We start from the raw sequence: 12,461 nt of genomic DNA on the forward strand, positions 1-12,461 counted from the left end.
TTTTTATTCACAGTGTGCACGGCCGCACGTCGTCGAAACTGCCACCTCGACACGTGTAACTCGCACCGATGTTTGGAAACGAACGAGATTTCACGGAGCTTTTTTTCACCAGAATTGAGTCGTCGAGTCTCGTTTCTCGAGCGTAGATTTCAGGATTCGTGGAAGTACGCGGATCATGTCACGTGCACCGGCGAAAAACACAGCGGTGCACCGGTTCTCGCGGCCTCCCTTCACATATCGAGCGCGAACGCTAATAAAACGACGCGCAGCCAACTGAATTGCCCGCAATAACGCGATGGAGATCCGGTTTCACGAGCATCGCCTGGCTTTTTACGAATTATCCATCGGAGAATGCGACCGGTGTGGTCCTAAGAGGCAGAAATGCCGGCTGAAATTCCACGGCTGTCCGTCGGTCGAATCTCAACGAGCCTTCGATTCGAGACGGACGCGAAACCAGCGAGTTTCGAATCATGGATTTGTTTGCTCGAGAAACAGGCCGGACACGGAATTCGACGCTCGCGACAACAATGAGCGTCGCGCGTCTCGCTAAATATAATTCGCAGTTCTGATTCACCGGGAAACTAATTAATTTGGCCGGCCGTCTCCCGCAATTTATTGCTCTAACACTTCCAACCGTGTAATCCAGCCGCGCGAATTGGACGCCTGCACGACGGCATTCTTACGTTTCACCGATTTTTCACACAAAATCGTTTTTCTTAGGACGTGTCGAATACTAATCACGTATCGCTAATTAATTTAAATTCCACTTGTTTTTCCATTTCACAACATTAATATAATAATCTCATTAATAGAATAATCTCAAATTTATTATAAATTATAAATTCTCAGTGTTGTCAAAATTTCAAATATTATATTTATATAATAAATAAAAATAAATAGAATGTCAACATTTAGAATGTTATCGCTAATATTAAAAATATAATTTTTTCTTCTTTAACGAATATAACGAACGTTTAATGATCTCCTCGCTCTACTCAAGGACTTAATTATCGACTTTGTTAATTATTCGCATGAAGTGGTTTTACGATGATGCGTCCAAATCTACGAAACTGTCACTAATATTTAAGATACAATTTTTCCCTAACGAATTTACTGAACATGTAACAATTTACACTATGCTTAATTAATATTAAAATCGGATAAGGAGGAGCGACGTGAAATACGACGAACGAGCCGCGTGTCAGTGGAATTAAAGGGAAGGCAGAGGGTGCACGGTCGCGTTTACGTACAACAGGTCACTCGTTGAATAATTTAGCAGAGGAAAATATTGGAGAGCGGCTAGTGACAGGCCTTGAACGTCGCCAAGAAGCGACACGAAATTCGCTTGAACGGTGCATCGACTGGCCGGAACGTTATGATAAAATGCGCGACGTACGCGGAGATAACGTGACGTTTAAATTAACGCCGCTGCCGCAACAAGCGACACGCTTCGAGTGTCACATTACGATAGCCTCGGTAACGGTTGATCAATGCTGCCGCCAAAATTCGTTACCGAATTCCTGCTTATTCATCAAAATTCCCGCCGCTGTCGATGAAACGTTCGAACATCGACGAAGTTATCTGATTTTTCCTCGTTCCTCTTTTTTCCTTTTTCATTCATTCTATTTTCTTTCCTACTATTTTTCATCCGCTTTTTTTTCCCCCCGATTTTCGTTTCCCCGGGGGTATCTTCCGCTAACACGTCCGCCCGATGAAATCGAAAGCCGCGCCCCGTAAAAAATAAACGAACGCGGTCGCGCTAAGCGAATCGAAGAACGAATAAATTGCACAGGTAGCGGGAATCGAAGTCGCTGAAAGATTAATCGTTATTGGCGCGGGTGCGTCTGCTTCGTAACACGTGGCTGCCGTCGCACTCTATTTGGGTCTGTTTTAACGCGATCGATCGTCTGGCGATAGATTTTTTCGTTTCGGAAAATCCGAGAAATCAGTAATGAAGATAACGTAATGAAGATAGCGAGAATAATCGATGAAATTGATTTTTGTTGTATGGTCGATTCGTTAATTTATATTCTTCTTGGCGAGTAAATTTCTTTTTATTATTAGCGTGTTCCTCTTTTCGTAATTTTATGATAATCGTCGTAACAAATCCGTGGTAGATTGCCTGGAAATAAATTAATCGTTTGGCCGCTTTCACGTTTTCTGTTACTTCTGCATGTTTACGCAACACGCTGGTCTTCATTCCTGCTGTACAATTAGCGATGCCATGGATAGCCAACTTCTTCCCACGTTCCTTTCTCGAATTTCCTTTCACGCGAAACACGTCGCAGAAACTAAATATCGATTCGTTTCTTAGAAGTCTGCAGCTATTATTTCCAAGCAAGATAACTCGGTTTTTCAGCGAAATGTAAATATGAATATTTTTTTAAAACAATTTATGAAAGTTCTTGCGAGTCCGTTTCGTTGATAACTCTCCATCTTGTCAACTTCCACCTTACCACAAGAAACGATATCTTCACTTCTCCACCAATCAATTTCTCCAGCTGAACATCTTCAGCCAAACAAAGTTTATGATAACAACATACCCTTTCGATGCCCAATACCAACTTAAAAGCAAAAGTACAAAAATACCCGTGTCGCCTATTACGATGATTAAAGAAACCGGGAGAGGTTAACTTGTCAACTCCCAACTCCCATCTTGCCACAAGAAACGATATCTTCACTTCTTCACCAATCAATTTCCCCAGCTGTACAACATCTTCAGCCAAACAAAGTTTGTGATAACAACATACCCTTTCGATGCCCAATACCAACTTAAAAGCAAAAGTACAAAAATACCCGTGTCGCCTATCACGATGATTAAAGAAACCGGGAGAGGTTAACTTGTCAACTTCCAACTTCCATCTTACCACAAGCAAAAAGCGATATCTTCACTTCTTCACCAATCAATTTCCCCAGCTGTACAACATCTTCAGCCAAACAAAGTTTGTGATAACAACATACCCTTTCGATGCCCAATACCAACTTAAAAGCAAAAGTACAAAAATACCCGTGTCACCTATCACGATGATTAAAGAAACTGGGAGAAGTTTCGCTCACTCGACCACTGGATACACGCGCTTTCTCAACAGTCCTTGCAAGACTAACGACGGCGCAAGAATTACCGTTTCCTCGAAAAGTGCGGGCACACGATCAGGCTGCGTGGTGCGCCGCGTGCCATGGTCATTCGGTAATTCGCTAACCGCTCTTTAATTGTAATTGTTCCGCGGCGGATTCCAGGTCGGGCCGTGGGGTCCACGCAAAAACACGGAATTCCAGTGTTAGCTGCAATTGGTCGGTTGGTTCTTGTTGCGTTACGAAGGCAGCCATAGCGCCGACCGCTCGACAGCGCGTCACAATGCCGTTTTTCTTCCGGCGCGTCAACAAATTTCATCGACGTGCCGATCGGATGCCTCGCTGTCGACCACCGCGCCACTGCGCGTGGAGCGAGCTTCCCAGGAAACATTCCTCCGGCTCGTTTGTCCGCGAGTCTAGATCGCTTACCTAGATACCTTAATGGCCGGTCATTTTGATTAAATGCCGATAATTGGCGCTCGATCAAGAGAGCCGCGAGATTGTTCTGCGTTCGCGCCACGAGTAGATTAATCGTTCGTCTCGCGAAATGAAATCGATCTGCCGTAGAAAAACCGTGAAACGAAACGATTTATCCTTTACGGTTTGATTTCTTCTAGCTCGACCGACTTCTTTCCGTTTATAAGCGTTCTACGCGCTACAAACTGAGTAAATGATATACGTCCTATTGTAGAATTTTGATATTGTAGGAAATTCTTCTGTCGAATGATCGAGTCATTGACTCGTCTCGCGTGTCTTCATAAAGAAGGTTCAGTTGGTCTGCAACAATCTTAAAGGCTGCAGCAATCTTCTGCCCATCAAAATACGTAGCGACAAGTGAGGAATGAAAATGAATGATAGTAAGAAGTAACTAGTTACGTCACGTGTCTTTGTGTGATACTTCGGTGATATTCGCATGCGGAAGATAAAGCCTTCAGATCTAAAGGTACAAAAATTTATTTCCTACGGATATTAGTTGACTACGAATGTATAACTCCTACTCTTCATTACAATAATCCCTTCGACGAACAAAATACAATTGGCCTCGCCGTTACTTCACCCGGGTCCCAACGCTCTAAGGTCCGTATTTTCCTTCTCAAGGCGTCACAAGCATCTGCCATCTCGACGATCTTCCAGCTTTATGACATTCGTTAAAAAAAAAAACGCCATGCTGGTTTTTTTTTTTGAGGAAAAGATCGGCTCTGGGCGCGGCTCGCGCGCAATTCTTAGGTCGAGAAGCCACGATGCTGGTTGGCTGAGGTTCCCCTCGCTCGCATTACGGCCCTTCCGTTCGTGACAGCGCGGCATCGGGGGTGGGGGAGGGTTGCGAAGGCAGGAAATGAAGGGAACGGACGGGGGGTGATAGGAAAATTTGATGGAGGGTGGCTGCTGGGAAGGGGAACAGTATAGAGTGAAACAGACACAACGAGCAAGAGGAAGCAAGAAAGGGGGAGAGGGGACGAGCCGATCAAGGGGAAATAGGAGGTACGGAAGGCTATCAATGACGCGTTAGACCACGTCACGTCGTGCAACACATCTGCCACCGTGCGCCGTCATATATATTATCTTGACGATACGTCAATTCGACCGCTGATCATTATACTGATTACCTTGGCACGCAAACTGTCCCGCATGTGCGCCAATTCTCATGACTCGGTTATTAATAAGCGCGGCTGGGATTTCGGTGAAAGGACGAGGGTATTTCGCAGAGAGGAACATGGTTGTCAACAAGGAAGCTCCTTGGCAGGATAAATGTCCCTTTTCGCTGGCCTGCAAGTAGCTTGTCTCTGTGACGCGGAAATAAAATATACGAGAATCGGGGAACTGAAGATTGAGCAACCAAGAGACTGTAGAAGCAAGCAAAGCGATTGTACCAAATAGGATGATAAACGGAAGCAGGGACGTGTTAAATGTTTTTAGATTGAACGATTAGAAACAATTAGATTACTATGATTTATGGAAGCTTCTTATAGTATTCTGTTTATATGTATATTTCAAAGAATTTAATTAATATAAAATAACTGTTAGATAGATAACAGTAGGTATCACAGGTGCGTTCGTTACATTGCGTCATAGTGTTTTACTCGCTTTATTTTTCAAAATTCGAAACTCTCAGATAAAGTCATTGTTCTTACATAATCGAAAACACTGGGTCGCGTGAAAATTCCCCGTAGAACGAGGACCCCCGTCGATGACTCGAACTGTAAAGAAACACCTTAGTGCTTGGAACACAATTTAGCAATAGAAGGCACTTTAATTCTTGAAAATGAAATCTATTTCGCGGAACGTCCATAAATAGAGAGCCTCGTTGCCTTAAGAAAGAAGCTACGTGTACACAATGTTAGAGCGAGAACAGGATCTCAGTTTCGATAATAGCTGCTTGAACGGCAAAACGTAAGGAAGAGCGGATGGAAAAGGGCAAAGGGAATAAGGCAAAGCAGACGGAAGGTGCTGAAGAGAAGAAGCTTTGATGGTACGGCGTACCCAGCGCAAGGCCCCGGAGCGGCCGGTGCCATAAATTTTGATATTATACACGAGGCCTCGTCGGCTCCGGGCGAAAGAAGAGAAAAGAGAGGGGACAGAGGGAGGGTTGGAGGAATAGCCCGCCGGTGACGCAACCAACAATGCTCTCACGAGGTTTTAACTTTCTTTTTTCGCTCCCTAGGCCCACAATGGTCTTGCGCAAACTTTCCCCGATTTCCCCAGAACACGTACCGTTCATTCGCTACAAAGGATGAACAGAGGCAACGGTACAGTTTGCGAGGCAAGAAGAAAAATTCTGTGCTGCTGGTGTCTACCGGCCTTCTGCTTCCCTACGATGCTTCTTTCCTTTTTTTCCGGCTCATTTTTGCTTGACAACGAGTCGTATTCAAGGTCGAGATATGAAAACGTGACTCCCCGAACGATCCCGAATTTATTCCTTGGGGACACTGCAGAGTTTCGTTCACAGTTCCAGCTTTGCTTCCTTTCCCACTTGTTGGTTAAATCTTTTAATTTTCTTTTTTCTTTTAATTATTTAATTCGTACTTTACAATTTGTCCAGCTGGACATTTGGTAAATTTTTCTAACTTAATTGCTAAATAATATGTGCATGGGGGGCTGCCCCCAGCGGGATACCATCCTCCAGAATTGGTTAAATCTTGGATTTGTAGATTCTGAATGGGATTAAGAGAAAGTGTGGTAGTTAAGGCACCAGATCAACCGTGCTACGATTTTTAATATCATTTTCGTTTCAACATTTAAAAGAAGCTTTAATGTTTGAGGAGAATTCATAAAATTAGGATAACAGATCACAGATATTAGGTGATCCCAAAAGTTCCTTTCGTTTTATAAGGGGATAATAGATGCACAGCATTTTTTGTTTTATATTATGTTTTTGAATTATCTGTGCTATTTTTTGGTTTATATTACTTATTGAATTATGTGTGATACATAGCATAGTAATAGAACAAAATGACGTATGATCCATTTTGTAGCAATAGAACAAAACGTAGCGCACATAATTCAATAAAATAATATAAAACGAAATTAACTTTTGGGACGATCTAATTCGTCAGTAACAATATTCTGATATTTTCCTCAAAGTATAAAGTAGTTTGTTAAAAATAAAGGAATACGCTTGGTTCTCAAAGATCAAAATCAGTCTAACGATCAACAGAATCAAACAGCATAAGAATTATTTTCCAAAGCAATTTTCAAATCCGTAAGATTTCCTATCCTAAGATAATAATCCTAAGATTTCTATTGACCAAAAGTATAATGGCACTTTTATCCCCCTTTGAAGCTAACCCTTGCAGTCACAATTTACGTAGGTACTTCATCCCAACTGCCTCCATCTCGTTATCGCGCGACCCTCGGTTGGATTCTTTCAGCGAGAAATCGGAGAAATGCGGTTCGTTAACGAGTTCCTTCGTACGTAAACCGAAGCTATTGGTCTCACGAGGAGATACTCGAAAGATTCTAGCGTCAGTTCTACTGGAACATTTTTATTTCGGGAACGAACCATGCAACGCAGTGTCAAATATACATGCCCCTTGTTATTTCTCGTACTCTCCATCGCGATAAATCAACGACTTAAACGGAAAGACCAAAGTAACGAAATTCGATAGAAGTGAAACGCTAGTAGATGGTAAACCAAGAGGCCACGTGTTCGATAATTCACCGACAGATTATCTACGAAATTATATAGAGTTTAACGCGTTTTTCTGCCCTATTTTAGTGGCCGTGGTTTCTAACCGCTTTTTAAATGCGCATAAATTCAGCCGCGATTTCGCCGCGCCCCGAGCCAATGGGAGGCGATAAATAGGCGGCCGGGGAACAATGGGGCGAGGGCACGTTATCCGCGTTCGAAATGTGTCTTTAATAGGTTAACGGGACGCGTCGATATCTATTGACCGAGAGTCATCTACGTGGCTTTTTCATTTCTCCGACGGAAAAAGGGGAAAACCGATAGGATACTCGGTGAACCGTGACTCCGCGATTTCTATTGTCCGATCTGCGTTTATTTCCTCTGTATTCATATAACCTGCCTTGATATTCTCCATTTTTTTTTTTTTTTTTTTTTTTTTTCGAAATTCATGATACGCTCTATTATATCTGTTAGGTAATTTATTATCGAATTACTTGAATGACCAAGGTCATTCGTCAACCAGCCTATTTCTCTGATAATTCAATCGCATTAATTTCAAAGGGAAATTCCCAGCACGCGTAGCTTCGTTATTTCCTCTATATAATTTACCATTAAATTATTACAACTATGATATACCTACATCATTCACGAAGCAGCCTGTTTCTCCAACAATCCCATCAATTTGAAAGCGACGTTACTCAAGTTTTCGAGCCGGCAATCAACAACACGCTAACTCAATCCATCTCTCCTTTGTGGAACGCGGAAGGTCCGCGCTAATTCGTCGAAAAAACGATACCGTTACGCAATCGGAGAACCCGCCCCTTATTGTTTTCGAACGCGAGCTTCTTAAATTCGAGTTATTTTCGTGCTAGCACGCGGCAAGATGGATGGCGCGTGGGCATTCTGGCAACACCGTTGCTGCTCGCGACGGCAACTGCTAGACAGTGAGGAAGAACACCGCGAGAAGACGAAGGAGGGGAAGACGGGTAAAGACAGAGACGCGGGAAGAATAAGAAAGAGAGAGAGAGTCCTTCGTGTTGGAAGTTCTTCCCAAGGAACGTCGCGCAGTTGGCGAACGGAACGCCAGCCGCCCCCGTACGTCCACGTCGTTTGTTCTTCTGCCCTCTGTCCTTTTCGTCCTTTCTCGCTACCACTTGCGACATCGTGTGACGCCTTCGGGGCGCCGCGCCTCGTTATTCGCGTGATTTATGCCGCGCTAATTGCATCGCGGTGAACAATAACCGCGCTGTTCTTCGCTCGATTGTCAAGGCCGACATTGTCTCTCCCTCTTTTTCCTGATTCTTATATCGATGGATATAGAGGTCACCGAGACTTCTGGAGCCAACGATGATTAGACAGCTTTTTGTACGATATTCTGTAGGATGATTGGTTTTCATTAGGAAGAATTACCAATTAAACGATATTAATCTTCATCGAGGGTTATTAATATTATTATTATCGAGATGAATTAGGTTATGTCGAAAAAGGTTAGAATTGCTTGTTTCCACCATCTTGGTAATTTTGCTCTCGTGCGAGCTTATCGTTCGTCTGTGAAATTTGATCTTTTCGTCTTGTAAGAAACAATAACAACTTTACGTATCGCTCAGCGAAATCTTAGCGTTCAGATAGCATTACGTGTTTCCAGTAGAACGATTTCTAGGACCAGAAAATTCGGTAGTAACCGAGAAATTTATAGTTTATTGATCCTCTGTGGTCGCCATTAATAGTGCAGCGATTCGATAATCCAATAATCCATTAAGCAGAAATTCAAATTAAAATTGAAGCTAAAATTCAGAATCCAAACATAAATAAAAGAAGGAAAGAGAAAGAACTTTATCGGCGAAATAAGGACAAAACAATGCCACGTGGCTCGTAGCGAGAAGCACAGGTATCCACCCGGTCGTTTCTCATGAATCCTCCGCCATTCCTTGTACACATCGTGTTTACCACGCTGCACAGCTTACACGTGTAGCCGGCTACGTTTCACGCGATGCTTCTGTGTGCAGTGGCGGCCCCCTGCTCGTCGTCTGTCTGCTTGGTTATGCAAATCACGATGCTCGCGCGGTTCACATTTACGCGTACTTACGTTCGACGATGCATCGTCCATGTTTCGATGTACAATGGGCTGTCGATTTGTTATTGTAAAAGTGAAAAAGCGTGACGCAACGGCACGTTATCGTCCGCGCGACGTCTCAATACCACAACACAGGCAAACGATGCTGGCGGTCTTAATTCTGTCACGAGAACGCAAATCACCATGGACCTTTATTTCTCTCCGTCTTTTTCTAGAGCGCTTGTAATTTATAGCCAGCCGTGGCATGTTTGTTTCGTCTGTTCACGCGTCCCTGTAAAATATTTCACTGTTCGCAACGAGCGTAACGAGCATCTTATTACGTAATCGTCCTTCGTCTACTGGCGCTATATTCGACAGACAATCACGTTTTCTGTTTCCCATTTTCTTTTTAATTTATTGCGAACGAGCTTGCAATCTCTTACTTCGTAAGATACGTGTCATAGCTTATCATTATTCGAACGAGTTCAGAAGTAGATGGACAGTGCTTGAATTATTCCAGTTTAAACCTGCTGGGACCTTCGAATATTTCATGCTTCAATTTTGCTTTCGTTTCGATCGAAGGAAGCCTTCTAATGTTTTATGAAGAAGCCTATAACTATAACTATAACTGTACTATAACATTTAGATGACAAATCGTGTATATTAATGACGATTCTTCCTTATTTTATTTCCTAGCAACAAAAGATTTCAACTCGTTGGAAAGTGATTCAAAGAATGTATTTGGTTGTCCGAAAAGTTTCATAAGGTGATGATAGATGAACGAGAATTTCTGTTTTATATTATTTTATTGAATTAGGTGTGATCCATTTCTATTTCTATTATTATATTCCTGAATAATTCAATAAACTTATTGAGATATGTATAGTTTTATGTGTTAGACTAGGTTAGGTGCGTAGTAGTAATACTCGTATGTGAGTATCAGTGTGTGGAAGTATGTGTGCGCGCGGCGTCTGGAAAACAAATGAACGTAAACGGTTCAGTCGGTCAGAAAGTGGTGAGACGCGTGCAAGTTTGTATCGATGAATATCTTTGCAATCGCTTATCAAATAAATATATAACTATGCTAATATAAATTCTAAATGTAAATTTAGCGTTCCTATACCATTATTTCGGCTATAAAGATGCAAAGTTCTCAACGAAACTAATATAAAACAAAAAGCACTGTGCGTCTATTATTTCCTCATAAAACGAAGGAAATATTTCCGACAATCTGATAGAAGGATTAAAAAATGTACAATTTTCTAACCAATAAAATTCACTGTTTCGATAAAAAATCGCTAACAGTAGCGAGCAACCCTTACTTTTAAAGGTATAGCGAATATAATTTGGGTGTTTCAACGGCAAAATGCGGCAGCTGCCGAAGTCCGGTAGAAGTTTTGTTTTTTAAGGAAGAATACTTTCGACGTTGAAAGTCCGTGCACGAGATCGAGATCGGTGAAACCGTCTTTGTAATCTTTCGCAATAAGTCGAACTTGCCGCCGTTTTTTTCGATGCACGCGACACTCTGTCATTAGTTCAGTGAATTTGATTCGATCATGGTCGTTGAGAGATACTTAGATGATTGTATTCTGGCCTGGGAATCCACGTAATAAGTGGTCCTCGGGGAGTAGTAAAGAAACTACCAGCCTCTTTGCACACGATATTTACGACCACCATTGTCCGACAGCTGAGAGTAGGGATTTTCGCGGTCGTACGAATACTTCGTCTTCCGAGGGTCAAGAGTGTGGTTTTCTCCATTGCCTACCTTTCTTCTCTCGCTATCTCTGAAAATTGTTTTCGTCTATCGACGTGCTGAAACTGTTCCCACATATTTCCTTTTTAGCTTTCTAGCAGTTTATACAAAGTTTCTTTAAAATCAATTTAAGCAACAGTTCTATGCCTTTTACGTATTCTCTTCATCGATCTCGTAACAGTAACATGATTCACGTTGTTCTGAAGCGGGTTTGCAATAAAAATTATTGTTGAAATTTATTCTTCGTTAAACCTTGACATTCGCTACTTGCAACGAACATTTAACCCTTTAACAATGTAACACGAGGCTGTCAACTCTAATTGCCCCTTCCAAATCGACGATTCTAAATTCTTCGTCAGTTTATTATTCCACAAAGAATATAACCTAACAAACACGAAAATGGTACCACCCACACGGGGTTAGGTTGAGGTTAGGTGAATCAAACAGCTAAAAAATTTCACCAAATGTCCAAATTGGACAAATTGTGAATGTATCGAACTAAGAATTTCTTGCCCAAGAACTAGCACCGATTCTTCGTGGCCGTAACAACAAGGAAACAAAAGGACAAGGAAACGAATCCGTAATCATCGGTAGCAAGCGCCATGGTGCGGAGGATCGGTAATCGTCACCAGATGGTAGGCATCATGGCGTAATTCGAGCCACGTAATTTTTCTCCTTCGGCGGCAATTTGGCCGAGTTGGAAACCGAGGGTTGAAACCCATACTTGCCCTCCCGGAATATCAAAGCGTATCAAAACGATCGAAGCAATCAGAAGGAACGGCCGGCCGCGTCCGGCTGCTTTCGTTCGTTCGGTTGTTTCGTAAGTTCGAGCAACAGCCACGGTCGTTGTGTATTGCCGGTCAGCAGGCAGGATATCATCTACCGATCCTCTCTCGTTTCTTTCGTGCGACGTGCACGAGGGGGCGGCCATAGGGCAGCATATAATTATCAGGACCGTAATGGCGGCCATAAATCATAGGCGCTTCTCTGCCCCCGACCACGGGCTCATTTCTTTCTTCCCTGGTCTGGGCCGCGGCTCTGCCCACGGCTACAGGATGAATACGGATGAGAAATCGGCCCGGTCGATTGGATAGAGTCATCACTCCGCTGACCGCAGTGCGAGCAGCGACTCCATTTTCCTTGGAAACGCGTCTTCTCTGATTCGTCGACACTTGGAAATACGTAGCTCGAGTCGCTGTAAAAGTTGCATCGTTGCATGGTTAAAAAATAAGTCAGCGCTTAGATTATTTGCAACATTCTGTGGAATATTCTGTGCAAGATAGTACAACTTCATTTAGCTAAACCTATTGGGAGGCAAATAACTCATATAACCGAAGTTCACATTGTTGTACGATCATTGGTCATTCGGAATAGTAGGGTTCTTCATTATCAGGTTTTAGAAATGTCTGTCTTGTTATTTATTTAGTCGATGGATATCAACGAACATCGATCGTATT

General features: G+C 42.7%; 1 protein-coding gene across 13 annotated transcripts in view; it reads left to right on the plus strand.

Moving 5' to 3' along the window:
• The window catches only part of LOC122577273 (homeotic protein antennapedia-like), a 167,005-nt gene that overhangs the window by 99,656 nt on the left and 54,888 nt on the right, over positions 1-12,461 (plus strand). The gene's annotated exons all lie outside the window — the stretch shown is intronic.

The sequence above is a fragment of the Bombus pyrosoma genome, linkage group LG18, assembly GCF_014825855.1.
Source record: "Bombus pyrosoma isolate SC7728 linkage group LG18, ASM1482585v1, whole genome shotgun sequence".
NCBI lineage: Eukaryota > Metazoa > Arthropoda > Insecta > Hymenoptera > Apidae > Bombus > Bombus pyrosoma.